The sequence below is a fragment of the Anomaloglossus baeobatrachus genome, chromosome 3 (genome assembly GCF_048569485.1).
Source record: "Anomaloglossus baeobatrachus isolate aAnoBae1 chromosome 3, aAnoBae1.hap1, whole genome shotgun sequence".
Lineage (NCBI taxonomy): Eukaryota > Metazoa > Chordata > Amphibia > Anura > Aromobatidae > Anomaloglossus > Anomaloglossus baeobatrachus.
The window spans coordinates 314,464,762-314,491,381 of NC_134355.1; the positions used below are offsets into that span (position 1 = coordinate 314,464,762).

The 26,620-nt window shown below is 46.6% G+C and overlaps 1 protein-coding gene across 3 annotated transcripts in view; it reads left to right on the top strand.

Annotated features, from left to right (window-relative positions):
- LOC142295229 (amine sulfotransferase-like) overlaps nucleotides 1–26,620 on the top strand; it is a 153,754-nt gene that overhangs the window by 17,313 nt on the left and 109,821 nt on the right. The window contains exon 2 of one of the 3 annotated variants that reach the window (XM_075338320.1): nucleotides 11,488–11,586. The exons of 1 other annotated variant lie outside the window; for it this stretch is intronic. The gene's annotated coding sequence lies outside the window, so the exon portion shown is untranslated. The remainder of the gene's footprint in view (nucleotides 1–11,487; nucleotides 11,587–26,620) is intronic. One more of the 3 variants, XM_075338319.1, reaches the window with a different exon arrangement.

The window sequence follows — 26,620 nt, forward strand, 5'->3', positions numbered from 1 at the left end:
GGCTGTTGTACTCCATTTGTGTCCCACTGGTGCCAAGCAATTTCCAGCACCTCTGCATTACACCCTCCTGCTCATTTTTAATAAGATATAATAATAGCAAAAAATGCTGAAACTTAGTGACCTCCTAAAAGTGGCTGTTGTACTCCATTTGTGTCCCACTGGTGCCAAGCAATTTCCAGCACCTCTGCATTACACCCTCCTGCTCGTTTTTAATAAGCTATTATAATAGCAAAAAATGCTGAAACTTAGTGGCATCCTAAAAGTGGCTGTTTTACTCCATTTGTGTCCCACTGGTGCCAAGCAATTTCCAGCATCTCTGCATTACACCCTCCTGCGCATTTTTAATAAGCTATTATAATAGTAAAAATTGCTGAAACTTAGTGGCATCCTAAAAGTGGCTGCTGTACTCCATTTGTGTCCCACCTGTGCCAAGCAATTTCCAGCACCTCTGCATTACACCCTCCTGCTCGTTTTTAATAAGCTATTATAATAGCAAAAAATGCTGAAACTTAGTGGCATCTTAAAAGTGGCTGTTGTACTCCATTTGTTTCCCACTGGTGCCAAGCAATTTCTAGCACCTCTGCATTACACCCTCCTGCTCGTTTTTAATAAGCTATAATAATAGCAAAAAATGCTGAAACTTAGTGGCATCTTAAAAGTGGCTGTTGTACTCCATTTGTTTCCCACTGGTGCCAAGCAATTTCTAGCACCTCTGCATTACACCCTCCTGCTCGTTTTTAATAAGCTATTATAATAGCAAAAAATACTGTATCTTAGTGGCATCCTAAAAGTGGCTGTTGTACTCCATTTGTGTCCCACTGGTGCCAAGCAATTTCATGCACCTCTGCATTACACCTTCCTGCTCGTTTTTAATAAGCTATTATAATAGCAAAAAATGCTAAAACTTAGTGGCATCCTAAAAGTGGCTATTGTACTCCATTTGTGTCCCACTGGTGCCAAGCAATTTCCAGCACCTCTGCATTACACCCTCCTGCTCGTTTTTAATAAGCTATAATAATAGCAAAAAATGCTGAAACTTAGTGGCATCTTAAAAGTGGCTGTTGTACTCCATTTGTTACCCACTGGTGCCAAGCAATTTCCAGCACCTCTGCATTACACCCTCCTGCTCGTTTTTAATAAGCTATTATAATAGCAAAAAATACTGAATCTTAGTGGCATCCTAAAAGTGGCTGTTGTACTCCATTTGTGTCCCACTGGTGCAAAGATATTTCCAGCACCTTTTGCATTGCACCCTCAAGCTCATTTTTACTAAGCTATTATAATAGGAAACACTGAGGAAACTTAGTGGCATCCTAAAAGTGGCTGTTGGACTTCAATAGTGTCCCACTGGTGCCAAGCAAGTTCCACCACCTCTGCATTCTCCCCTCCTGCACATTTTTGCCAAGCCATTTTAATTAAAAACAGTGCTGCCAGATAGTGGCATCCAAAAAGTGGCTGTTGTACTCCATTTGTGTCCCACTGGTGCCAAGCAATTTCCAGCACCTCTGCATGACACCCTCCTGCTCGTTTTTAATAAGCTATTATAATAGCAAAAAATGCTGAAACTTAGTGGCATCCTAAAAGTGGCTGTTTTACTCCATTTGTGTCCCACTGGTGCCAAGCAATTTCCAGCACCTCTGCATTACACCCTCCTGCTCATTTTTAATAAGATATAATAATAGCAAAAAATGCTGAAACTTAGTGACCTCCTAAAAGTGGCTGTTGTACTCCATTTGTGTCCCACTGGTGCCAAGCAATTTCCAGCACCTCTGCATTACACCTTCCTGCTCGTTTTTAATAAGCTATTATAATAGCAAAAAATGCTAAAACTTAGTGGCATCCTAAAAGTGGCTATTGTACTCCATTTGTGTCCCACTGGTGCCAAGCAATTTCCAGCACCTCTGCATTACACCCTCCTGCTCGTTTTTAATAAGCTATAATAATAGCAAAAAATGCTGAAACTTAGTGGCATCTTAAAAGTGGCTGTTGTACTCCATTTGTTGCCCACTGGTGCCAAGCAATTTCCAGCACCTCTGCATTACACCCTCCTGCTCGTTTTTAATAAGCTATTATAATAGCAAAAAATACTGAATCTTAGTGGCATCCTAAAAGTGGCTGTTGTACTCCATTTGTGTCCCACTGGTGCAAAGCAATTTCCAGCACCTTTTGCATTGCACCCTCAAGCTCATTTTTACTAAGCTATTATAATAGGAAACACTGAGGAAACTTAGTGGCATCCTAAAAGTGGCTGTTGGACTTCAATAGTGTCCCACTGGTGCCAAGCAAGTTCCACCACCTCTGCATTCTCCCCTCCTGCACATTTTTGCCAAGCCATTTTAATTAAAAACAGTGCTGCCAGATAGTGGCATCCAAAAAGTGGCTGTTGTACTCCATTTGTGTCCCACTGGTGCCAAGCAATTTCCAGCACCTCTGCATTCTGCCCTCCTGCTCGTTTTTAATAAGCTATTATAATAGCAAAAAATGCTGAAACTTAGTGGCATCCTAAAAGTGGCTGTTGTACTCCATTTGTGTCCCACTGGGGCCAAGCAATTTCATGCACCTCTGCATTACACCTTCCTGCTCGTTTTTAATAAGCTATTATAATAGCAAAAAATGCTGAAACTTAGTGGCATCCTAAAAGTGGCTATTGTACTCCATTTGTGTCCCACTGGTGCCAAGCAATTTCCAGCACCTCTGCATTACACCCTCCTGCTCGTTTTTAATAAACTATAATAATAGCAAAAAATACTGAAACTTAGTGGCATCCTAAAAGTGGCTGTTGTACTCCATTTGTGTCCCACTGGTGCAAAGCAATTTCCAGCACCTTTTGCATTACACCCTCCTGCTCGTTTTTAATAAGCTATAATAATAGCAAAAAATGCTGAAACTTAGTGGCCTCCTAAAAGTGGCTGTTGTACTCCATTTGTGTCCCACTGTTGCCAAGCAATTTCCAGCACCTCTGCATTAGACCCTCCTGCTCGTTTTTAATAAGCTATAATAATAGCAAAAAATGCTGAAACTTAGTGGCATCCTAAAAGTGGCTGTTGTGCTCCATTTGTGTCCCACTGGTGCCAAGCAATTTCCAGCACCTCTGAATTGCACCCTCAAGCTCATTTTTACTAAGCTATTATAATAGGAAACACTGAGGAAACTTAGTGGCATCCTAAAAGTGGCTGTTGGACTTCAATAGTGTCCCACTGGTGCCAAGCAAGTTCCACCACCTCTGCATTCTCCCCTCCTGCAGATTTTTGCCAAGCCATTTTAATTAAGAACAGTGCTGCCAGATAGTGGCATCCAAAAAGTGGCTGTTGTACTCCATTTGTGTCCCACTGGTGCCAAGCAATTTCCAGCACCTCTGCATTACACCCTCCTGCTCGTTTTTAATAAGCTATTATAATAGCAAAAAATGCTGAAACTTAATGACATCCTAAAAGTGGCTGTTGTACTACATTTGTGTCCCACTGGTGCCAAGCAATTTCCAGCACCTCTGCATTTTACCCTCCTGCTCATTTTTAATAAGCTATTATAATAGCAAAAAATGCTCAAACTTAATGGCATCCTAAAAGTGGCTGTTGTACTACATTTGTGTCCCACTGGTGCCAAGCAATTTCCAGCACCTCTGCATTCTGCCCTCCTGCACATTTTGCTACAGAAATTTTATAGCAAACTCAGGGAATTCCTTGCTGCATTTCATCATTAGGAGGGATAGAAAGTGAGGCTTCCTTTACTGTTCTGGTACCCACAGAACACAGCCACTGTACCCACCTGCCCACTTTTGCCACGCTATTTAATTTGCCCAAAGAGCTGTCACTTTTTCTGCCATCCTAAAAGTGTCTGGAACCCCCTTCTCATGTACAGCACCATGGAATCAATGGTGCTCTATAAATAAATAATAATAATAATAATAATAATAATAATAATAATAACTTCTTTGTCTGTACTCACTGCAGCTTTGAAGCAGACCTCTGATTCCCAGGCTATAGTGTGACTGAACGGCTCTGAAGAGTCAACACTCTCTGTTACCCCATACTCAGCAGGGGACGTGGAAACTTGAAAGCAGTTATGAAGCAAGTGCGATTGGGTTTACAGCACAGTGGAATGGAGTATTTGTGATATTGAACCTGAGGTGGAGGAGAGCTCACTTTATGGCGCACTTGACATCCATTGAAGCAGCTGCTGTTTTGGTGCCTCCTCTACTTTTTTTAACGATGGTCGTGTCCGTGAAAAAAGGATCATATCAGAATATCTACGGGAAGAAGTACACCTGTTATTTTAGCCGTTATTTGTTGTTACAAATTGGTGCCGCCGTAAACGCAAGCAACCTGCTGCGGTTCCAGTTACGCCCAGGCGTCAGCTGCCATTTAGGGCTGTGCCTTGGGTTGTCCAGCTGGCTGCTTTCTCCTCCACATCTAAGTGTGGAGAGGTGGCTAGTGCGCATGCATGTGCCAATTTACCCCAGCCGCAGCCTAACTCCAGTGTTTCGCCTACTGAGTATGCTCAGCCTGACTGTGTCATTCCTGAGGCTAAGTCTTCATTTTGGGCTACAGCGCATGCTCGTTTGGACTGTGGCTGAGTCATTCTGCGACTTGCGGTTCCACAACCTTACACAGGGCTTACAACTAACTGCACCCAACATCAGCCCCAGGTGTCCCCTTACACTGCAGTGGCGGTCCCCACTGACCACAATACCGAGAGTGCCGTCACGAAACTACATATAAAGAAGCAACCTACCTGTGACCAGACTGTTCCTCCACGTGGAGTCCCTGAAGGTAATGCACCGACACAACACCTATGGGGCTTTACACTTAGTGCGAAAAGCCTCTTTGCACAGTTACTTGCACTTCGTGCCGGGTCTAAGTCCTGTGTTGTGCCTAGACAGCATGCTGAAGTGGATAGTCTTTTTTTCGGAGACTGTATTTCATGCTACTGAGCATGCTCAGGAACTTACTGCATCAGAGGCTAGGTCAGGTAATGAACTCTTTGGCCCTGCCCTTGATGTGGGGGGCCCATATAGACCACAGGGCATCAGGTGTCCTGACAATGTGGCCAGGCCACTCCCAACTGGCTTGCAGCGGCCCGCCCCTATGACTTGTCACCTCATTATTGTTGGTCAGACGATGACTGGTGAGGTGTTTGGGTCGTGGTAGCCATGAGGTCATCATTGAAGTGGCGGTTCCGAATAGGATGCTAGTTATGCCACTCATGACGTGTCACTCTGCTTTTGTCTCCAGGTGGTTCATTGTGGTCCACCCTGGTTTGTGGCGGACCCAGGTTATAAAAGGGGCTGGAGCCAACAAGGAGGTGCACAGTCTTCTATTATGCTCCGAAAGAGCACACTTCCATGTGTTGAACCCATTGCGTCTTTAGGCCAGAGGTAGGCATGGATAGGGCAGGCTGCCACCACAGTTGGTAACGCAGAACGGTTAAGACCAGCTCCTGTCCTACCAGTCCTGCTAGTGCAGCCCAGTGGCATTAACAGGCCTGCTGCTGCTGATGCGCCTGCTGTCCACAGGTGTGGACCCTACGCACACGGAAAGCGTACCCAATGTCCCCTGTGTTGTTAACAGGGATTTCCTGGGCTGGGTGGGCGTGTGGACCCTGTGACGCTAACAGGTCTCCCAGTCTCCAAATCTGAGTGGCGTCTATCTCGGTTCAGGCTACTATTAGGCTATGTCCGCACGTTGCTTTTTACATGCTTTTTACCTGCTTTTTTGCTGCTTTTTCAACTGCAGCGTTTAATGCCAAAATGGATGTGTTCTGCTTTTCAAGCAAAGTCTATGGGAATTTGGGTTTCTTGTCCGCACTATGCAGTTCAAACTGCAGCCTTTTTGTTGCAGAACTTTGGTCAAAAACTCAGCTTTGCAGTGCAAAACCCAAATGGCAAAAACAATTCACATGTCAATTGTTTTGCCATTTGGGTTTTGCACTGCAAAGCTGAGTTTTTGACCAAAGTTCTGCAACAAAAAGGCTGCAGTTTGAACTGCATAGTGCGGACAAGAAACCCAAATTCCCATAGACTTTGCTTGATAAGCAGAACACAACCATTTTGGCATTAAACGCTGCAGTTGAAAAAGCAGCTAAAAAGCAGGTAAAAAGCAACGTGCGGACATAGCCTTAGTTTCATAGCCACTTAGCTCTGTACCCTCCACCTAACCTTCCATTTGCCAGCCTCTCCTTTTCCATCTGGGAGCACGGTGGACACCGACTGGCAATGAGGATATATACCTTTCTCTTTCTTTTTTTCTTAATTTTTTTATATAGCGGTAAGGCCTGTTTCACACGTCAGTGATACTGGTACATTTGTGCTTTTTTTTAAACGTACCAGAATCACTGACATAAGCAGACCCATTATAATCAATGGGTCTGCTCACACATCAGTGATTTTTCACTGCACGTGTCTCCGTGCGGCGTACCCGCGTGTCCGTGATTGCCGCACGGAGACATGTCCATTTTTTTCTGGCATCACTGATGTCCCACGGACCACGCAGTGGTGTGGACCGTGAAACATGTGCCAGAAAAAAACGTGCTTTTAAAATAAAAATCATTTTTACTCACCCGGCTCCAGCGATGTCCTCTGCAGCCCGTGCAGCTTGTTGCTTCTGAGCCGGCTCATTACTGTCACGCATATTCATGATGCACGAAACAGCCAATCCGGAAGCAGCTGCTGCGGGGGTCAGCGCCGGCCGGATGCTGCACCGCGGGAGCGATCAGCACCATGGAGAGCGGGAGCGCGCACAGGTGAGTTAATTTCTAAGTGCAATCACGGGCCACGGAGAACGGAGCCCGGATTGCACTTAGACAACCCACGTGTGCCGTTATTCACGGCACACAGAGGGACATGTGCGTGTTTTACACGCCAGTGAAAAATGTCAGTGTTTTTCACTGACGTGTGAAACGGGCCTAACAGTATATACCACCTTATACAAATCTGCCATTCCCACCATAACAGATGTTGTTTCTTCAGCAAATGTTACTGTTGCTTAACCACCAAACCCACAGACACAATCTTTTTTCCCCTTTCCAACACACCTGTTCCCCTTTCCACCAGCATCTGTCCTTTTTCAACTCATTTTTTATATGACCAAAAGTGTAACTCTGCGGGGACACCATACTCAACGCCGTCTCAGCACAGCAGCCAGCCCTCGGTCCCTCAGATCTGGTCAAGTAAAAGACCATTTCCTCCTATCCATGACAAAGTGTTGAGATTCACTCTGTGCAGCACTGGTGTTTAGTGGAAAAGCAGATCTAAGATTGCGTACCACCTTCTGCAGATTCTCCTGTATACGTGCGTCCCTTTCTATGGCCGGAATTATTTTGCAACATTTTGTGTTATACCGGGGATCCAAGAGTGTGGCAACCCAGTAGTCAGCATTACTAAGAATTCGTACAATCCCATGGTAATGTTGTAGGTAGTCCAGCAAGAAGGCGCTCATGTGTCTTGTGCATCCAGGAGGACCAAGTCCTTGCTGTGTTGGTGGCGGAGAGGTGAAAATCGTGCCCCCTTCCTCTGCCCTCTCCCCCCAACATCGCACAATCGAAATGTGAGCAAGCTCTCACTCATCTGCTTAGTCTTCCATGCCCATCGCCAGTTTGTCCTCCATTTCTTCCTGGGCTCCTTTACCTTCCTCAACAGTTTTGCTGATTCTATGCACCCTTGTTAATCCCTCTCCCCCACTGTCCCATGACTACCGCCTAGGTGCCGCTGACCGTCTGGACCTTGTGGATCTTGTTATCCCTTCCGCATATGACTCATCCTGTACTTCCTTCCCTTCCTCTTGTCCCAACACCTGACTCCGAATAATGCTTACAGTGTGCTCCATCATGTAAATGAACAGAATTGTCACACTGAGAATGGCATCGCCAGTGCTAAACATGTTCGTCGACAGTTGTAAACTGTGTAGAAGGGTGCATAGGTCCTTGATCTGACACCACTCCAGCAGAGTAATCTGCATCACCTCTGGATCAAGTTAGCCCAGGGTATACGTCATAACGTATTTCAGCAGGGCTCTGCGTTGCTGCCACAGTCGCTGCAAAATGTGCAGATTCAAATCCCAGCGTGTCGGCACATCGCATTTCAGGCGTTGACCCGCCAGACCAAAAGACTTCTGTAACGATGAAAGTTGTTGAGCTGCTGGTTGCGAATGATGGAAGTGAGCACATAGCGAGCGTGCCTCCTGCACAAGGCCATGTAGGCCGGGATAGTGTTTTAAAAATTGCTGGAGAATCAGATTCAACACATGAGCCATACAAGGCACGCCTGTCACATTGCCCTGACGAAGGCATGCAGCCAGGTTTGCATCATTGCCACACACGGCTGTTAAGTCACCACCAGAGCCCGCTCAATCAATTTGTACTCCGGTCGCCAGGTGACAACGTTTTCCTTTTGTGCATAGTGCTGATGATGGGAAAGGAGTCAATGCCAGCGGCACAGGTGGACGCAGAATGAATGTAGGTGGTGGGTGTCTCACAGATGAAGTACCATCATTCAGCTACAACAAATGGGAATACACCACACCCTTTTTTAGGCCCCTCCTGTCTGCAGACCACTGCCAGACAAAGCTATGAATCTCTTGTTACTGTTACCCCCAGTTCAGTTTTATGATTTTGTGTGCTTGTTACCTGACTACTTTTCCTGCTTGCTGTTTATGTACCTCGTTGGCCGATCCGCATTTCACCTCTGCTTGTGTTCTGATTAAGTCCTGGCCGTCCCATTCTGTTCCTCTTCCTCAATTAATGTTTTGACCCTGCATGACTACTATTCTCTGTAACTGCAGCCTTCCACAGGTATTGATCAACTTGGGCCCTGTGTAATTCAAAATCACTGTATAGGGGTTAAAGGGGTTCAGGGTTCTGGGGGTCCAGCTTGGTGAGTGGCTTGCTTCTAGCCTATCCTTTACAGCCCGTCTGAGTGTGTCGATCCAGGCAGGCGTTACACCGTGCCCTCTGCAGAAGGCCATGTAGGCTGGGATAGTGTTTTCAAAATTGCTGGAGAATCAGATTCAACACGTGAGCCATACAAGGCACGTGTGTCACATTGCCCTGAATAAGGGCCGCTGACTGGTTTGCATCATTGTCGCACCGGTATTCCCTGGCTGCTAGTTGAGTGGAGACAACCATTGATGAAACTTGGTCTCACTCTCCAGAGCTTACTGTCCACAACTCCTCAGCGGTGTGACATTTCCCAGACATTTTTAAGTAAAGAGTCGACCGCATCATGCTGTTGAGCTCTGCTGCCAGCATAGTAAGGAGGTGTGTGGGATTCTTTGGGCGCAGTTACAAGGAAGGGTGGCCTGACCATACAGGGTTTCGGCCGAGGTGCAGGACCAACACGTGGTTGAGGAGGTAGAAGCAGTGGAGGAACTTGTACATACAGAGGAAGGATTGACACACAACTCGTGGAGACGGAAAGACTTGTACAGCAGACCCTTATCCATCTCTCACCATAGTTACCCAGTGCCCAGTCAGCAACATGTAACTCCCCTGTCCATGCTTACTGGTCCAAGTATCTGTGGTGAAATGCACCCTGTCACACACAGAGTTTATCAAGGAATCGGTGATGTTTTGTGCGACATGCTGTGGTAGCGCGGGCACCCCCTTCTTGGAGAAGGAGTGGCGAATGACCATCGGCTCTTGGGGCACGGCAATGGGCATAAGTTCTCGAAAATCCTCGGTCTCAAAAGGGTGTAAAGGCAGCCTTTCTGTAGCCATCAAGTTTGAGATGCTGAAACTAAACCTCTTAGGCATGTCATGCCCTTCGAAAATCATGTAAAACACAGCGAGGGGACTTCAACCACAGTCTCCCTCGTTGCCACTAATTGGGCCACACACACCCCCCACTTGACTGGCATCAGTTGACTCCCCTTTTCAAAATGTAAATGATGCTTTGCATGAAGCACTCTCAAAAATACGCATGCCTTTCGCCTCCCCTGGATGACCCAGGGGAAGAAAAGTCCTCTGTGAGCCATGACTTGTTCATCTTGGTTCTTTTAAACACAGCGAGGGGACTTAAACTATTACAGCGGAAAGCCAGTTAGTAATTAGCTTGGCTTTTTGCTGCTAGAACCAATCTCGAATGTAACTAGAACTATCGAGCTTTAGCAAAAAGCTCGAGTTCTAGTTCGATCTAGAACAGCCCCCAAAATCACTCGAACCGTGAACTGGACCTTGCTGAAGAGGTTGACACCCCAAAGGCAACCCAAGTTTTGGTGCCCTCAATCAACGTCACTATTCACGTGGCCCTAAATTAAAGCACCCATACAAATTGATGGACTGCTAAAATAAAGCACCAGATACTTACTAAACCAAGCCCTATAGCAAGAAAATATAACAGAAATGATAAGAGTAGAGATGAGCGAACCGGTCGCGGTTCGGCTCGAGCTTGGTTCACCGAACGGAGGTCTCGTTCGAGTTCGGTTCGGCGAAACACTCGAACCCCATAGGAAACAATGGCAGGCAATCACAAACACATAAAAACACCTAGAAAACACCCTCAAAGGTGTCCAAAAGGAGACAAACAACTCACAACACAACACAAACACATGGGAAAGTGACAAGGACATATACTCATGCGAAAACAAAAGAGCTGGACAAGGAAAAAGAGGAGGAGACACAGATATATGAGTATATGCAAGGGAACATCAATGGCATTACTGAGCAACTTGAGCCTTGCTCATTTTAGGCTTCCAATCTGGATAAATTGCCTGAGCTCACCACGTACGCCTTGGGGATCTTGTCGTGTTCCGCAGCCAGCGTTCTCTCGGAACGTGTCTTCAGTGCTGCTGGGGGTGTGCTGACAGATAAGCGCACGCATCTGTCCACTGACAATGTGGACATACTAACGTTCACCAAGATGAACAAGTCATGCCTCACAGAGGACAGTCAAATGGGGGGGGGGTGTGGCCCAATTAGTGGCAACGAGTGAGACTGGTTGGAGTCCCCTCGTTGTGTTTAAAAGAACCAAAATGAACAAGTCATGGCTCACAGAGGACTTTTCTTCCCCTGGGTCATCCAGGGGAGGCGCAAGGCACGCGTATTTTTGAGAGTGCTTCATGCAAAGCATCTTTTTCATTTTGAAACAGGGGGTCAACTGATGCCAGTCAAGTGGGGGTGTGTGGCCCAATTAGTGGCAACGAGGGAGACTGTGGTTGGAGTCCCCTTATATTGTTAGGCTGGGGGGCTCCCCATAACGTGGGGCTCCCCATCCTGAGAATACCAGCCTTCAGCCGTATGGCTTTATCTGGCTGGTATTAAAATTGGACCATATGCCGTTTTTTTTAATTATTTATTTATTTCTTTTACTGCACAGTATAGACACGCCCACCGGCTGCTGTGATTGGGTGCAGTGAGACACCTGTCACTCAGCGTGGGGGGCGTGTCTGACTGCAACCAATCACAGGCGTCTGTGGGTGGAGAAAGCAGGGAATACGAGATTGATTAATGAGCGGCCGGCATATTCAAAGTAATTGTTGCCGCGTATTCTCTCCACAGCTGTTCCTCGCCGCGCCGGAAATGGGGAAGCGGTATGAGCCGGGGGAAGAAAAAAACCGAGCGCCAATGTAAGTATGACTGAGAACAGTAGGAAAAAAGGTAAGTATACTGACTATAATTTAAAAAAAAACAAAAGAAAAGATCGCTAGTGTAAAAACGCACACGCACGAAACGTAGACTAAAGATGGGCCCATGCCTGCGTGCTGCCGGCCAAAAACGGACATGTCATCCATGTAGAAAAGCGCACACACGTACTTACCACATGGTCACACGTTCCGTGTGATTTTACGTGTGTGTGCCATTTACCATTGAATAACATGGTTGTCCGTGTGTACGTGTCTCCGGTACGTGCAAATACGTACCGCACACGTACAAATTAAACTGATGTGTGTTGCGGGTCTAAGTGCATGCGTGTAGTGGGGCGGGCCAGCATGTCAGCCAATCCCAGACACACACACAGCTAAGTGAACTTTTAGCCAGAGAAGCAACGGCATGTGTGATAGGATGTCCATGTCACATGTCCCTGCTATTTGCACGTCCGGACACCATTATCTCTTCTGCGTCTGGGTGTCAGTCACCGCTGGCGTAGCTCCTGTCTCCGATACCGCTCTACACACAGCGCTCTACAGAATAGGGATAGAAGTTTCTATTAGCCCTTGTAAGGGCTAATAACAGCAGGCTCAGAGCCATAGGTGACAGTCAGGTCCGTGGAAACAGATTTTAACAGCTACAGAAGATAACAGCGTTAGAGTTGAGCGCGGTTCGCGGTTCGAGGTTCTCCAGTTCTAGGCTCGAGTGATTTTGGGGCCTGTTCTAGATCGAACTAGAACTCGAACTTTTTGCAAAAGCTCGATAGTTCTAGAAACGTTCGAGAACGGTTCTAGCAGCAAAAAAACAGCTAATTCCTAGCTGGCTTTCCGCTGTAATAGTGTAAGTCACTCTGTGACTCACACTATTATGAAATTTCAGTGTATAGTGTGCGGGAACAGCGCCTTCAGATCACTGCTGTTTGTATAATGGCGATCGCCATTTTTTTTTTTTTCCTTGTCTTCCTTCCCTAAGCGCGCGCGTGTAGTGGGGTGGGCCAGCATGTCAACCAATCCCAGACACACACACAGCTAAGTGGACTTTTAGCTAGAGAAGCAACGGCATGTGTGATAGGATGTCCATGTCACATGTCCCTGCATTATAAAAACGAGTATCTGCCCGTCCGGACGCCATTATCTCTTCTGCGTCCTTGGTGTCAGACATCACTGGCGCAGCTCCGTCCTGAGTCCTATCGCCGATACTGCTGTATGCGCTCCATACACAGTGCTGGACAGCTTAGGGAGAGCACTTTCTATTAGTCCTTTTAAGGGCTCGTACCGGCAGGATCAGAGCCATAGGTGACAGGTCCTGAAAACAGAGACAGCGTCTGTGTAGCTAAGGTCAGGGATTTCCTTGCTGCATTTCCCCATTAGGAGGGAATAGAAAGGCAGGCTTCCATTCCTCTACCCAGAGCCCCACAATCCTGGCACTGTACCCTCCTGTCCTCTGTCTGCACACTCCAACTCATTATAACTAAGCCATTATACTAGCAAACACTGAGTGTACCTAGTGTCATCCTAAACGTGGCTATTGGACTTCTGTATAGTCCCAGTAGTGCACAGATATTTGCAGCACGTCTGCCTGCATTGCACACTGAAACTCATTATAACTAAGCCATTATACTAGCAAACACTGAGTGTACCTAGTGTCATCCTAAACGTGGCTGTTGGACTTCTGTATAGTCCCAGTAGTGCACAGATATTTGCAGCACGTCTGCCTGCATTGCACACTCAAACTCATTGTTACTAAGCCATTATACTTGCAAACACTCAGTGAACCTAGTGGCATCCTAAACGTGGCTGTTGGACTTCTGTATCGTCCCAGTAGTGCACAGATATTTGCAGCACGTCTGCCTGCATTGCACACTCAAACTCATTGTTACTAAGCCATTATACTAGCAAACACTCAGTGAACCTCGTGGCATCCTAAACGTGGCTATTGGACTTCTGTATAGTCCCACTAGTGCAAAGATATTTGCAGCACGTCTGCCTGCATTGCACACTCAAACTCATTGTTACTAAGCCATTATACTAGCAAACACTCAGTGAACCTAGTGTCATCCTAAACGTGGCTATTGGACTTCTGTATAGTCCCACTAGTGCAAAGATATTTGCAGCACGTCTGCCTGCATTGCACACTCAAACTCATTGTTACTAAGCCATTATACTAGCAAACACTCAGTGAACCTAGTGGCATCCTAAACGTGGCTATTGGACTTCTGTATAGTCCCAGTAGTGCACAGATATTTGCAGCACGTCTGCCTGCATTACACACTCAAACTCATTGTTACTAAGCCATTATACTAGCAAACACTCAGTGAACCTATTGGCATCCTAAACGTGGCTGTTGGACTTCTGTATAGTCCCAGTAGTGCACAGATATTTGCAGCACGTCTGCCTGCATTGCACACTCAAACTCATTGTTACTAAGCCATTATACTAGCAAACACTCAGTGAACCTAGTGGCATCCTAAACGTGGCTGTTGGACTTCTGTATAGTCCTACTAGTGCAAAGATATTTGCAGCACGTCTGCCTGCATTGCACACTCAAACTCATTGTTACTAAGCCATTATACTAGCAAACACTCAGTGAACCTAGTGGCATCCTAAACGTGGCTATTGGACTTCTGTATTGCCCCAGTAGTGCAAAGATATTTGCAGCACGTCTGCCTGCATTGCACACTCAAACTCATTGTTACTAAGCCATTATACTAGCAAACACTCAGTGAACCTAGTGGCATCCTAAACGTGGCTGTTGGACTTCTGTATAGTCCTACTAGTGCAAAGATATTTGCAGCACGTCTGCCTGCATTGCACACTCAAACTCATTGTTACTAAGCCATTATACTAGCAAACACTCAGTGAACCTAGTGGCATCCTAAACGTGGCTGTTGGACTTCTGTATAGTCCCAGTAGTGCAAAGATATTTGCAGCACGTCTGCCTGCATTGCACACTTAAACTCATTGTTACTAATACATTATAATACCAAAAATTGGGTAAACTTAGTGGCATACAAAAAGTGGCTGTAGTATTCCATTTGTGCCCCACTGGTGCCAAGCTATTTCTAGCACCTCTGCATGACACCCTCCTGCTCTTTTTTTAATAAGCTATAATGATAGCAAAAAATACTGCCATTTAGTGGCATCATAGAACTGTCTGTTGTATTCCATTAGTGCCCCACTGGTGCCAAGCTATGTGCAGCACCTCTGCATGACTCCCTCCTGCTCTGTTTTTAATAAGCTATAATAATAGCAAAAAAATGCTGCCATTTAGTGGCATACAAGAACTGGCTGTTGTATTTCATTATTGTCCCACTGGTGCCAAGCTATTTCTAGCACCTCTGCATGACACCCTCCTGCTCTGTTTTTAATAAGCTATAATGATAGCAAAAAATACTGCCATTTAGTGGCATCATAGAACTGTCTGTTGTATTCCATTAGTGCCCCACTGGTGCCAAGCTATTTCTAGCACCTCTGCATGACACCCTCCTGCTCTGTTTTTAATAAGCTATAATGATAGCAAAAAATACTGCCATTTAGTGGCATCATAGAACTGTCTGTTGTATTTCATTATTGTCCCACTGGTGCCAAGATATTTCTAGCACCTCTGCATGACACCCTCCTGCTCTGTTTTTAATAAGCTATAATGATAGCAAAAAATACTGCCATTTAGTGGCATCATAGAACTGTCTGTTGTATTCCATTAGTGCCCCACTGGTGCCAAGCTATTTCTAGCACCTCTGCATGACACCCTCCTGCTCTGTTTTTAATAAGCTATAATGATAGCAAAAAATACTGCCATTTAGTGGCATCATAGAACTGTCTGTTGTATTCCATTAGTGCCCCACTGGTGCCAAGCTATTTCTAGCACCTCTGCATGACACCCTCCTGCTCTGTTTTTAATAAGCTAAATGATAGCAAAAAATACTGCCATTTAGTGGCATCATAGAACTGTCTGTTGTATTCCATTAGTGCCCCACTGGTGCCAAGCTATGTGCAGCACCTCTGCATGACACCCTCCTGCTCTGTTTTTAATAAGCTATAATGATAGCAAAAAATACTGCCATTTAGTGGCATCATAGAACTGTCTGTTGTATTCCATAAGTGCCCCACTGGTGCCAAGCTATTTCTAGCACCTCTGCATGACGCCCTCTTGCTCTGTTTTTAATAAGCTATAATGATAGCAAAAAATACTGCCATTTAGTGGCATCATAGAACTGTCTGTTGTATTTCATTATTGTCCCACTGGTGCCAAGATATTTCTAGCACCTCTGCATGACACCCTCCTGCTCTGTTTTTAATAAGCTATAATGATAGCAAAAAATACTGCCATTTAGTGGCATCATAGAACTGTCTGTTGTATTCCATTAGTGCCCCACTGGTGCCAAGCTATTTCTAGCACCTCTGCATGACACCCTCCTGCTCTGTTTTTAATAAGCTATAATGATAGCAAAAAATACTGCCATTTAGTGGCATCATAGAACTGTCTGTTGTATTTCATTATTGTCCCACTGGTGCCAAGCTATTTCTAGCACCTCTGCATGACACCCTCCTGCTCTGTTTTTAATAAGCTATAATGATAGCAAATAATACTGCCAATTAGTGGCATCATAGAACTGTCTGTTGTATTCCATTAGTGCCCCACTGGTGCCAAGCTATGTGCAGCACCTCTGCATGACACCCTCCTGCTCTGTTTTTAATAAGCTATAATGATAGCAAAAAATACTGCCATTTAGTGGCATCATAGAACTGTCTGTTGTATTCCATTAGTGCCCCACTGGTGCCAAGCTATTTCTAGCACCTCTGCATGACACCCTCCTGCTCTGTTTTTAATAAGCTATAATGATAGCAAAAAATACTGCCATTTAGTGGCATCATAGAACTGTCTGTTGTATTCCATTAGTGCCCCACTGGTGCCAAGCTATTTCTAGCACCTCTGCATGACACCCTCCTGCTCTGTTTTTAATAAGCTATAATGATAGCAAAAAATACTGCCATTTAGTGGCATCATAGAACTGTCTGTTGTATTCCATTAGTGCCCCACTGGTGCCAAGCTATTTCTAGCACCTCTGCATGACACCCTCCTGCTCTGTTTTTAATAAGCTATAATGATAGCAAAAAATACTGCCATTTAGTGGCATCATAGAACTGTCTGTTGTATTCCATTAGTGCCCCACTGGTGCCAAGCTATTTCTAGCACCTCTGCATGACACCCTCCTGCTCTGTTTTTAATAAGCTATAATGATAGCAAAAAATACTGCAACTTAGTGGCATACAAAAAATGGCTGTAGGACTCCTTTATTGTGCCACTTGTGCCAAGCAATCTCAAGCACCTCTGCATTCTACCCTCATGCACATTTTGCTATGCTAATTTTATAGCAAACTCAGGGAATTCCTTGCTGCATTTGATCATTAGGAGGGATAGAAAGTGAGGCTTCTTTTACTGTCCTGGTACCCACAGAACACGGCCACTGTACCCATCTGTCCACTTTTGCCACGCTATTTAATTTGCCCAAAGAGCTGACTCTTTTTCTGCCATCCTAAAATTGTCTGGAATACTAAGTTAGTGTTCCTTTGCTGCCAAGCAAGGTACAACACATGTGCATTCTACACTCCTTTCCATTTCTGGAATGCAATTATTAACTGCAGGTAGTCCAGCCAATCTGTGACGAAGGTGCAGGCGTGGATATAATGTAGCCTGCATCCAATGATGGTTCTCTCGATGTCTGACAGCTCAACAATACCTTCTGTTTCCACTTCCAAAACAAGTGATGACCTGCCAATCACACTCCCTGTTGCGGATAAAGGAGTGGAAGTTCAGTGTGAAAAACCATGTTTGACTGCTGTCCCCACAGTCACAGAGGATGAAGAGCACGCAGATGCACTTGATGGGGCAGGCGGTGGTTGCACAGGCACGCTAGGCCGCATTGTAACACAGTGAAATTCACATTGCGACTTATGCTTCATTTTAAGTCGTGTACAGGGTGGGCTCCCCAGTATGCAGCAAAACCAGGCAACAGGAAAAGGACTCTAGGCAGTTGGGTTGATAAATGATTGTTTAACTTTACCAAAACAAACAATAAGAACCATGCATACAATTTAAATAATTGAACAATCTATTCTGTTGCCTACTACCTGCTAATCCCTCTGTGTAGCAGTAATTGTGTGTTTGTGCGTGTGTGTGTGTGTGTGTGTGTGTGCGAACACGACTTACCAGTGGCGCATCACAAGAGCTTCCAAGTTACCTACCTAAACATAGACAAAACACATTACCCCCCCGAATACCCTTGTTAGCTGAAGCCTCACAGATAATGCAGATGATAACAGTGTGAATGCAAACCACACAGCTCTGCAACACAGTCATGGAAATCTTGAAAAGCAACAGTCAATGCAAACATGTGTTGCTGTCCCTCTATAATTTAAACTGTACGTGACAATTTGAGAGTGCAGAGGCAGCAAGTCTTATTGTCTATAAATAGTCGGCCTACCCAGAACAGATATGTGTTTTGCTAATAAAACAAAGTGTTGCGTGCCCGCATTATTGTCTGGGCACAGCCTACCGTACCCAGGTACTGTGATGTCCAGTTGCCAGAAATACAGACTTTACGCTCCTCTCACGGTAAACAGTATAGACAGCACCGTAAGAATGTTGGTCTGTGGCACAAGATGCTGCTCACTGACGTTACAGTGCTCATCATCAAAGTACAACACAACTCCCCTCACAATTGAACGAACTGTTTCCGCGGTGGCTCCTTGCTGTAACACACACCTTTAGCTTTTCCTTCAGTTCATAGACAGCATCTCCAAGTCCACACCCGAAGAGCAATTTTATATTGCTATAGTGACCAAAGGCAGATCCAAAAAAACAGCAACCCCTTGTGTGTAGTCTGCAACAATGCATGCAATGAACGGCAAATAAGCATATTGCGTTGACAGTTGCTAAAGCTGAGCAATACAGCTTCACGCTGTCAATTCATATCCATGTGATACTTCATGGAGGAAGTACTCAAAAGTGTGAGTTTTTGCCTTCTACTTACAGATTGTTGACAAATCTTACAGATTCCATGACTTGGATGATCCTTTGCGATGTCCAGAAATTCACAGGCTAGGAAAGGCTTACAGCCCATGCGACCTGCATAGCCAACACGACTTCTGCTCAGAGTCAAAGTTGTGGTCCAGGATTCAGTTGTTGACGTGCTTCCAGTACTTTGTCTCTGGCCAGGAAGACGCAACGTAACCTCGTCGTCAGTAGCATCCTCCTCCACCTCCTCTGCTGACCTCATCGACTGGCTGACTTTGGTTTGACAGTAAGTGTGGTCTCCAACCTCATCAATAACCCTGTGTGTTTTCATTCCCCTCGTCCTGAGTCCTCCGAGACAACCTCTTCCTGCCCTGACCGAATAGTAAAGTTGTCATTCCAATCAGGTATCTGTGCTCCTCATCATGTTCCCCATTGTCTCCACCAGGAGGATTTACTTTTTGGAAATGAGGGTGTAGATTAGGCTCAGCACCTTCTACATCGGGGCCTGGATCCCACTCACAAAGTTTCTGGCCATCTGCGCAGATCATTTTCCCTGTCTCATGGAACTCGCTACCTCAACACGTCAGATTATCTGCTACACCCGCAAGCTTCAAACTGAATCTGAAAACTCATCTGTTCAGAAATGACTATAACCTTCAATGACACCACCACCATACATACTTGACGCTCAACCTAAACCACTCCTACTGTCTCCTCCCAAAAATCCTTTAGAATGTAATCCCGCAAGGGCAGGGCCCTCTTCCCTCTGTACCAGTCTGTCTATAGTTACTTGTATATGTATTCTGTATGTAACCCCCTTCTCATGTACAGCACCATGGAATCAATGGTGCTCTATAAATCAATAATAATAAAAATAATAATAACTTCCATGTCTGTACTCATTGCAGCTTTGGAGCAGACCTCTGATTCCCAGGCTATAGTGCGACTGAACAGCTATGCAAACTCAACCATCTCTGTCACCCCATACTCAGCAGGGCTGGTGGAAACTTGAGAGCTGTTAGGAAGCAAGTGCGATTGGATTGACACCACAGAGGAATGGAGTATTTGGGATCTTGAAATTGGGGTGGAGGAGAGGCCACTTTATGGAGCACTTCAGATCCATTGAAGCAGCTGCTGTTTTGGCCTCATCTACATTTGTTAGCGATGGTCGTGTCCATGAAAAAAGGGATCATATCAGATTATCCATGGGAAGAAGTACACCTGTTCTTTTGGATGGTATTTGTTGTTACAAAACGGTGACGCCTTAAACGCAAGCAGCCTGCTGCGGTTTCAGTTGCGCCCAGGCATCAGCTGCCATTTAGGCCTGTGCCTCGGGTTGTCCAGCTGGCTGCTTTCTCCTCCACATCTAAGTGTGGAGAGGCAGCTTGTGCGCATGCGTGTGCCGATTTACCCCAGCCGCAGCCTAACTCCAGTGTTTCGCCTAGTGAGTATGCTCAGCCTGACTGTGCCATTCCTGAGGCTAAGTCTTCATTTCGGGCTACAGCGCATGCTCCCACACTTAGTGCGAAAAGCCTCTTTGCAAAGGTACTTGCACTCCGTGCCGGGTCTAAGTCCTGTGTTGTGCCTAGACACCATGCTAAAGCTGATAGTCTTTTTTCAGAGACTGTATTTCATGCAACTGACCATGGTCAGGCACTTACTGCATCAGAGACTAGGTCCGGTAATGAACTCTTTGTCACTGCCCCTGATGTGGGGGGCCCATTTAGACCACAGGGCATCAGGTGTCCTGACGATGTGGCCAGGCCACTCCCAAATAGCTTGCAGAGGCCCGCCCCTATGACTTGTCACCTCATTATTGATGGTCAGACGATGACTGGTGAGGTGTTTGGGTCATAACAGCCATGAGGTCATCATTGAAGTTGCGGTTCCAAATAGGATGCTAGTTATGCCACTCATGACGTATCACTCTGCTTTTGTCTCCAGGAGGTGCATTGTGGTCCACCCTGGTTTGGGGCGGGCCCAGGTTATAAAAGGGGCTGGAGCCAACAAGGAGGTGCTCAGTCTTCTATTATGCTCCAAAAGAGCACACCTCCATGTGTTGAACCCATTGCGGCTTTAGGCCAGAGGTAGGCAGGGATAGGGCGTCGATGCAGGCCGCCACCACAGTTGGTAACGCAGAACGGTTAAGACCAGCTCCTGTCCTACAAGTCCTGCTTGTGCAGCCCAGTGGCATTAACAGGCCTGCTGCTGCTGATGCGCCTGCTGTTCACAGGTGTGGCCCCAATGCGTACTGAATGGCCCCTGTGATGTTAACAGGGAGTTCCTGGGCTGGGTGGGCGTGTGGACCCTGTGACGCTAACAGGGCTCCCAGTCTCAAGATCCGAGTGGCGTCTAACTTGGTTCAGGCTATTATTAGTTTCATAGCCACACAGCTCTGTATCCTCCACCGAACCTTCCAGTTGCCAACCTCTCCTTTTCCATCTGGGAGCACGGTGGACACTGACTGCTGATGGGGATATATACCTTTCTCTTTCTTTTCTTATTAATTTTCGTTATATAGCGGTAACATAGTATATACTACCTTATCCAAATCTGCCAGTCCCACCGTAACAGATGGTGTTTCTTCATCAAATGTTACTTTTGCTTAACCACCAAACCCACGGACACAAACTTTTTTACCCTTTCCAACACACCTGTTCCCCTTTCCACCAGCATCTGTCCTTTTTCAACTCAGTTTGTATATGACCAAAAATGCAACTCTGCAGAGACACCGTACTCAATGCCGTCTCAGCACAGCAGCCAGCCCTCGGTCCCTCAGATGTGGACAAGAAAGACCATTTCCTCCTATCGATGAAAAAGCATTGAGATTCACTCTGTGCACCCTGGTGTTTAGTGGAAAAGCAGATGTAAGATTGCGTAACACCTTCTGCTGATACTCCTGCATACGTGCGTCCCTTTCTATGGCAGGAGTTATTTCGCAAAATTTTGTGTTGTACCAGGGATCTAACAGTGTGGCAACCCAGTAGTCAGCATGACTTGGAATTCGTACAATCCGAGGGTCATGTTGTAGGTAGTGCAGCAAGAAGACGCTCATGTGTCTTATGCATCCAGGAGGACCAAGTCCTTGGTGTGTTGGTGGCAGAGAGGTGAGAATCGTGCCTCCTTCCTCTGCCCTCTCCCCCCAACCTCGCACAACCGAAATGTGAGCAAGCTCTCACTCATCTGCTGAGTCTTCCATGCCCATCGCAAGTTCGTCCTCCATTTCTTCATGGCTCCTGCACCTTCCTCAACATTTTTTGCTGATACTATGCGCCCTTGTTAATCCCTATCCCCCACCATAACTGCTGCCTAGGTGCCGCTTACCGTATGGACCTTGTAGATCTTATTATCCCTTCTGCATATGACTCCTCCTGTACTTCCTCACCTTCCTCTTGGACCAATACCTGACTCCGAATAATGCTTACAGTGTGCGCCATCATCTAGATGACCAGAATTGTCACGCTGAGAATGGCATTGCCAGTGCTAAACATCTTCGTCGACATTTGTAAACTGTGTAGAAGGGTGCATAGGTCCTTGATCTGACACCACTCCAGCAGCGTGATCTGCACCACCTCTGGATCAAGTTAGCCCAGGGTATACGTCATACCGTATTTCAGCAGGGCTCTGCGGTGCTGCCACACACGCTGCAACATGTGCAGATTCCAATTCCTGCGTGTCGGAACATCGTATTTCCGGCGTTTAACTGCCAGACCCTAAGACTTCCGGAGCGATGAAAGTTGTTGAGCTGCTGGCTGCGAAGGATGAAAGTGAGCACATAGCAGCGTGCCCGCTGCACAAGGCCATGTAGGCCGGGATGGTATTTTAAAAATTGCTGGAGAATCAGATTCAACACGTGAGCCATACAAGGCCCGTGTGTCACATTGCCCTGACGAAGGGCCGCAGACAGGTTTGCATCATTGCCGCACACGGCTGTTAAGTCACCAACGTAGTCCACTCAATCAATTTGTACTCTGGTCCCAATGGGAAGACACCACACCCTTTTTTAGGCCCCTCCTGTCTGCAGACCACTGCCAGACAAAGCTATGAACCTCTTATTACTGTTACCCCCAGTTCAGTTTTATGAGTTTGTGTGCTTGTTACCTGACTACGTTTCCTGCTTGCTGTTTATGGACCTCGTTGGCCGATCCGCATTTCACCTCTGCTTGTTTTCTGATTAAGTCCTGGCCATCCCATTCTGTTCCTCTTCCTTAATTAATGTTTTTGACCCTGCATGACTACTATTCTCTGGAACTGCAGCCTTCCACAGGTATTGATCAACTTGGGCCCTGTGTAATTCCAAATCACTGTATAGGGGTTAAAGGGTTTCAGGGTTCTGGGTGTCCAGATTGGTGAGTGGCTTGCCTCTAGCCTATCCTTTACAGCCCATCTGAGTGTGTCGATCCAGGCAGGCGTTACACCGTGCCCTCTGCAGAAGGCCATGTAGGCCGGGATAGTGTTTTAAAAATTGCTGGACAACCAGGTTCAACACGTGAGCCATACAAGGCACGTGTGTCACATAGCCCTGAAGAAGGGTCGCAGACTGGTTTGCATCATTGTCGCACCCGACCTTCCCTGACTGCTGGTTGAGTGGAGACAACCATTGATGAAACTCGGTCTCACTCTCCAGAGCTAACCGTCCACAATTCCTCAGCGGTGTCTCACATTTCCCCTACATTTCAAAGTAAACATTTGACCGCCTGATGGCCTTGAGCTTTGCTGCCAGCATAGTAAGGAGGTGTGTGAGATTCCTTGGGCGCAGTTACAAGGAAGGGTGGCCTGACCACACAGGGTTTGGGCCGAGGTGGAGGACCCACACGAGGTTGAGGAGGCAGAAGCAGTGGAGGAACTTGTACATACAGAGGAAGGATTGACACACAACTCGTGGGGATGGCAAGACTTGTACAGCAAACCCTTCTCCATCTCTCACCATAGTTACCCAGTGCCCAGTCAGCAACATGTAACTCCCCTGTCCATGCTTACTGGTCCAAGTATCTGTGTTGAAATGCACCCTGTCACACACAGAGTTTCTCAAGGAATCGGTGAGGTTGTGTGCGACCTACTGTGGTAGCGCGGGCACGCCTTTCTTGGAGAAGGAGTGACGACTGGCCATCGGCTCTTGGGGCACTGCAATGGGCATAAGGTCTCAAAAATCCTCGGTCTCAAAAGGGTGTAAAGGCAGCCTTTCTGTTGCCAACAAGTTGCAGATGATGAAACTCAACCTCTTAGGCATGGCATGCCCTTCGAAAATCATGTAAAACACAGCGAGGGGACTCCAACCACAGTCTCCCTCATTGCCACTAATTGGGCCACACACACCCCACTTGACTGGCATCACTTGATCCCCCTTTTTAAAATGAAACAGATGCTTTGCATGAAGCACTCTCAAAAATACGCGTGCCTTTCCCATGCCCTGGCTGACCCAGGGGAAGAAAAGTCCTCTGAGAGCCATGATTTGTTCATTTTGGTTCTTTTAGAAACACAGCGAGGGGACTCCAACCACAGTCTCCCTCGTTTCCACTAATTGGGCCACACACACCCCACTTGACTGGCATCAGTTGACCGAATTTTCAAGATGAAAAAGATGCTTTGCATGAAGCACTCTCAAAAATACGCGTGCCTTTCGCCTCCCCTGGCTGACCCAGGGGAAGACAAGTCCTCTGAGAGCCATGATTTGTTCATTTTGGTTCTTTTAGAAACACAGCAAGGGGACTCCAACCACAGTCTCCCTCGTTTCCACTAATTGGGCCACACACACCCCACTTGACTGGCATCAGTTGACCCAATTTTCAAGATGAAAAAGATGCTTTGCATGAAGCACTCTCAAAAATACGCGTGCCTTTCGCCTCCCCTGGCTGACCCAGGGGAAGAAAAGTCCTCTGAGAGCCATGACTTGTTCATTTTGGTTCTTTTAGAAACACAGCGAGGGGACTCCAACCACAGTCTCCATCATTTCCACTAATTGGGCCACACACACCCCACTTGACTGGCATCAGTTGACCCAATTTTCAAGATGAAATAGATGCTTTCCATGAAGCACTCTCGAAAATACGCGTGCCTTTCCCGTCACCTGGCTGACCCAGGGGAAGAAAAGTCATCTGAGAGCCATGACTTGTTCATCTTGGTTCTTTTAGAAACACAGCGAGGGGACTCCAACCACAGTCTCCCTCGTTGCCACTAATTGGGCCACACACACCCCACTTGACTGGCATCAGTTGACCCCCCTTTTGAAAAAGAAAAAGATGCTTTGCATGAAGCACTCTCAAAAACACTCGTGCATTTCCCGTCCCCTGGCTGACCCAGGGGAAGACAAGTCCTCTGAGAGCCATGATTTGTTCATTTTGGTTCTTTTAGAAACACAGCGAGGGGACTCCAACCACAGTCTCCCTCGTTTCCACTAATTGGGCCACACACACCCCACTTGACTGGCATCAGTTGACCCCCCTTTTGAAAAAGAAAAAGATGCTTGGCATGAAGCACTGTCAAAAATACGCGAGCCTTTCCCGTCCCCTGGATGACCCAGGGGGAGAAAAGTCCTCTGAGAGCCATGACTTGTTCATCTTGGTTCTTTTAGAAACACAGCGAGGGGACTCCAACCACAGTCTCCCTCGTTGCCACTAATTGGGCCACACACACCCCACTTGACTGGCATCAGTTGACCCCCCTTTTGAAAAAGATGCTTTGCATGAAGCACTCTCAAAAATACGCCTGCCCTTCCCGTCCCCTGGCTGACCCAGGGGAAGACAAGTCCTCTGAGAGCCATGATTTGTTCATTTTGGTTCTTTTAGAAACACAGCGAGGGGACTCCAACCACAGTCTCCCTCGTTTCCACTAATTGGGACACACACACCCCACTTGACTGGCATCACTTGATCCCCCTTTTCAAAATGAAATAGATGCTTTGCATGAAGCACTCTCAAAAATACGCGTGCCTTTCCCGTCCCCTGGCTGACCCAGGGGAAGACAAGTCCTCTGAGAGCCATGATTTGTTCATTTTGGTTCTTTTAGAAACACAGCGAGGGGACTCCAACCACAGTCTCCCTCGTTTCCACTAATTGGGCCACACACACCCCACTTGACTGGCATCACTTGATCCCCCTTTTTAAAATGAAACAGATGCTTTGCATGAAGCACTCTCAAAAATACGCGTGCCTTTCCCATGCCCTGGCTGACCCAGGGGAAGAAAAGTCCTCTGAGAGCCATGATTTGTTCATTTTGGTTCTTTTAGAAACACAGCGAGGGGACTCCAACCACAGTCTCCCTCGTTTCCACTAATTGGGCCACACACACCCCACTTGACTGGCATCAGTTGACTGAATTTTCAAGATGAAAAAGATGCTTTGCATGAAGCACTCTCAAAAATACGCGTGCCTTTCGCCTCCCCTGGCTGACCCAGGGGAAGACAAGTCCTCTGAGAGCCATGAATTGTTCATTTTGGTTCTTTTAGAAACACAGCGAGGGGACTCCAACCACAGTCTCCCTCGTTTCCACTAATTGGGCCACACACACCCCACTTGACTGGCATCACTTGATCCCCCTTTTCAAAATGAAGCAGATGCTTTGCATGAAGCACTCTCAAAAATACTCATGCCTTTCCCGTCCCCTGGCTGACCCAGGGGAAGAAAAGTCCTCTGACAGCCATGATTTGTTCATTTTGGTTCTTTTAGAAACACAGCGAGGGGACTCCAACCACAGTCTCCCTCGTTTCCACTAATTGGGCCACACACACCCCACTTGACTGGCATCAGTTGACCCAATTTTCAAGATGAAAAAGATGCTTTGCATGAAGCACTCTCGAAAATACGCGTGCGTTTCCCGTCCCCTGGCTGACCCAGGGGAAGAAAAGTCATCTGAGAGCCATGACTTGTTCATCTTGGTTCTTTTAGAAACACAGCGAGGGGACTCCAACCACAGTCTCCCTCGTTTCCACTAATTGGGCCACAAACACCCCACTTGACTGGCATCAGTTGACCCCCCTTTTGAAAAAGAAAAAGATGCTTTGCATGAAGCACTCTCAAAAACACGCGTG